The sequence below is a fragment of the Vulpes vulpes genome, chromosome 10 (genome assembly GCF_048418805.1).
Source record: "Vulpes vulpes isolate BD-2025 chromosome 10, VulVul3, whole genome shotgun sequence".
Classification (NCBI taxonomy): Eukaryota; Metazoa; Chordata; class Mammalia; order Carnivora; family Canidae; genus Vulpes; species Vulpes vulpes.
Window position 1 is genome coordinate 55211754 of NC_132789.1, and position 3693 is coordinate 55215446.

The 3693-nt window shown below is 37.5% G+C and overlaps 1 pseudogene; it reads left to right on the top strand.

Annotated features, from left to right (window-relative positions):
* The first annotated feature begins 439 nt into the window (after window positions 1–439).
* On the top strand, window positions 440–1395 carry LOC112914980 (olfactory receptor 11G2-like; annotated as a pseudogene).
* The last annotated feature ends 2298 nt before the right edge of the window (window positions 1396–3693 follow it).

Consider the following 3693-nt stretch of genomic DNA (forward strand, 5'->3'; position numbering starts at 1 on the left):
ATCGCTTTATGATACCATAAACAAGCACAAAAAGGAATATTCTTTGTGCTCCATCTTTGTATCTCAGTCAGACAAATCTTTTTGATATGTCTTAATGGAAGTAATACTTCATTTGATATTCTTATCAATATTACTAATTACAACAAATTAATTTTACATTATACTTTAGAAAGAAATTTCAATTTTATACTCCTAATGTGTAATCTAATATCCTGACCCAGTTTACTGATTGCCCTCACATCATGTTTTGATATATATTATTATTTATATCTTATCAAAATGAAATCATACTCTTAGGGAAGAGGCTATAATGATCACAGCTTTGTTGCTTTAACAGAAACCTCACTGTTTATCACTTTATCAAAAAAATGGTCAAGAATTTAGTGTTTTCAAGAAGAACCATCATACTCTATTAAGGTGCAATAACCAAGTCATCTCCATGTCTTCCAGACCAATGAATGCATCCAGCACAGAAACCACCAACTCCGTTAGCCACTTTCCCTCAAGCCCAGAAATGCAGCTGCTCTACTTTGGGCTCTTCTCAGTAGTCTACACCCAGACCCTGATGGGGAATGCAGCCATTGTCTGTGCTGTGCGCTGGCACCGGCATCTTCACACTCCCATGTACATCTTCTTGGGTAATTTCTCTCTTCTGGAAATATGTTATGTCACCACAACTGTTCCCTATATGTCAGCCAATTTCCTGTCCACAAGCAAGTCTATCTCCTTTGTGAGCTCTTTCACACAATTCTATTTCTTCTTCTCTTCAAGGTGTGATGAAGGCTTCTTCCTTTGCATCATGGCCTTTGACAGGTACCTTGCCATTTGTCATCCTCTCCATTACCCACGCATCATGACTAAGCAGCTATACACTGGCCTTGTCATCTTCGGGTGGTCGGGTAGGTTCCTCCTCTTCCTAACCCCAGTTGTTCTCATTTCACAGTTGCCCAACTGTGGCCCAAATACCATCAAACATTTTTTATGTGACCCCATCCCACTGATGATTCTGTCCTGTTCTGAAGATTCCATCACTCAGCTCATTTACTCTACTTTCAATGCTATTTTCATGATTAGCACCTTTCTCTTTATCTTTTGCTCCTATGCTCTGGTGATTGTGGCTGTGCTATGGATGCCCTCAGGAGCAAGCAAACAGCAAGGCTTTCTCCACTTGTGCTTCTCATCTGGCAGTGGTGATCCTGTTTTTTTGGCTCCATTATGGTGATGTATGTTAGTCCTGCATCAAGACACCCAGTGCAAGTGCAGAAAATTGTGACATTACTTTATTCTGTAATAACACCTCTCTGCAAACCTCTAATTTATAGCCTCAGCAACAAGGAGATGAAGATCGCCCTAAGGAAAGTCTTTGGGACTGAAATACCTGTCCATAAAATATAAATCAGAAGTCAGAATGAATCAAATTCTACCACAACCTATCTTAATAACATATGAGCAAGATCATTTTCTAAAGAATTCAATAATTTTGGTTAGGGAACTATTACAATAAAGCCCACCATCATCTTAAATATCCCTCACTACATGATGGGCTAGTTTTCCTTAAGAAATAAAACTGTCTTAGTCTCTTAAAAAAAAATGGTGTTGGGAAAATTGGCCAGCCACATGCGGAAGAATAAAACTGGACCACTTTCTTGTATCATACACAAAATAAACTCAAAATGGATGAAAGACCTAAATGTGAGATAGGAATCTATCCAAATCCTAGAGGAGAACACAGGCAGCAAACTCTTTGACTTTGGTCACAGCAACTTCTTGCTAGACACATGCCCAAAGGCAAGGGAAACAGAAGCAAAAATAAACTATTGGGACCTCATCAGGATAAAAAGCTTTTGCACAGCAAAGGAAATAATCAACAAAATTAAAGGCAACCTACAGAAGGGAGAAGATATTCACAAATGACATATCAGATAAAGGGCTAGTATCCAAGATCTATAAAGAACTTATCAAACTCAACACCCAAAAACCAAAGAATTTAGTCAAGAAATGGGCAGAAGGCATGAACAGACATTTCTCCAAAGAAGACATACAAATGGCTAACAGGCACATGAGAAAATGTTCCACATTACTCAGCATCGGGGAAACACAGATCTTCTAAAGGTATATGGTTTCTGCATTGATAACCAACTTTGAGGTAATAATTAACTAAGCTCTTTGTGTATCAGACTACTCATATCTCAGGAAAACTTTCACCTGATACTTCAGGTTGCTGCCACTTAAGAAATGAAATCCAACTTAATTAGTAATTTTTGCTGAACTCGGAATTTTATAAATTAAGAATATAATGATTAAAAAATTTGCCATTTTTTCTGATTTGTCTAGTATAAGAGATGAACTATTTATAAAGATACAAACAAAGTCTATCCTACTCAACAGATGATTTCTGGTCTTCATAATTTCCCTCACTCTCCTCAACTACTATCAAAAAAGTTACATTTTTTTCAAACTATGTAATAAGTCCTTACCTCCTCAAATACAGAGGACAGCCTTTAAGCCCACTTCATTTATTTCAATAATTACACTATTTGAGCATTTATTAGCTGCTAGTCACAGAAATAAATTACTTATAAATATTATCTCCAAAATTTCCAAAATATGGGATCCGTGGGTGGTGCAGCGGTTTGGCGCCTGCCTTTGGCCCGGGACGCGATCCTGGAGACCCGGGATCGAATCCCACGTCGGGCTCCTGGTGCATGGAGCCTGCTTCTCCCTATGCCTGTGTCTCTGCCTCTCTCTCTCTCTCTCTCTCTCTCTGTGTGTGTGTGTGTGTGTGACTATCATGAATAAATAAATAAAATCTTTAAAAAAAAATTCCAAAATATTTATCAAGAAATAATCCATATGAAGTTAATAGAAAAGGGTGGAGAGGAGTCTGCTCAATTAAAAATGTCTTAGGGGCACCTGAGTGGCTCAGTCAGTTAAGCACCCAACTCTTGATTTCAGCTCAGGTCATGATCTCAAGACCATGAGATCAAGCCCTGGGTTGATTTCTGTTCTGGGCTTGGAACCTGTTTAAGATTCTCTCTCTCCCTCCCTCTCTCTCTGCTCACCTCCTCCCACCAAAAAGTCCTATATTCAAATAAAGCAAGTAATAAATTATGCCAAATTAAGCCTATTAAGCCTATTCATAAAGCCTTCAAGAACATTATAGCATAATGAATTACCAAAATAAATATTTTAGGATGGAGCTCTATTCAACTTTAATTGGGTAACTTCCTTCTCCCTAAAATCACCTTATTTGACTTCCACTGAATATGTTTTGGGAATGATCACCTTATTATATACAACAACCCTCTGGAGCAGGTTATTATCCACACTATGTTTTAAAAAATTAGAAAACTGCAAATGGAAAGATATATCATACTCATGGATTAGAAGAATTAATGTTGTAAAATATCCCTACTATCCAAAGCAATCTACAAATTCAGTGCAAAGCCTATCAAAACTGGTGGTATCCCAATCCTAGATTTCAAAATACACTACAAAGCTATAGTAATCAAATCAGTATGATATTGGCACAAAACCCGACACTTAGAGCAATGGAACAAAATAAATAGCCCAGAAATAAAGCCCATATTTATGTGGTCAATTAATCTGTGACAAAGGAGGCAAGAATATACAGTGAGAAAAAGAGCTTTTTCATTAAATTGTGTTGGGGAAACTGGACAGCTATGTGCAAAA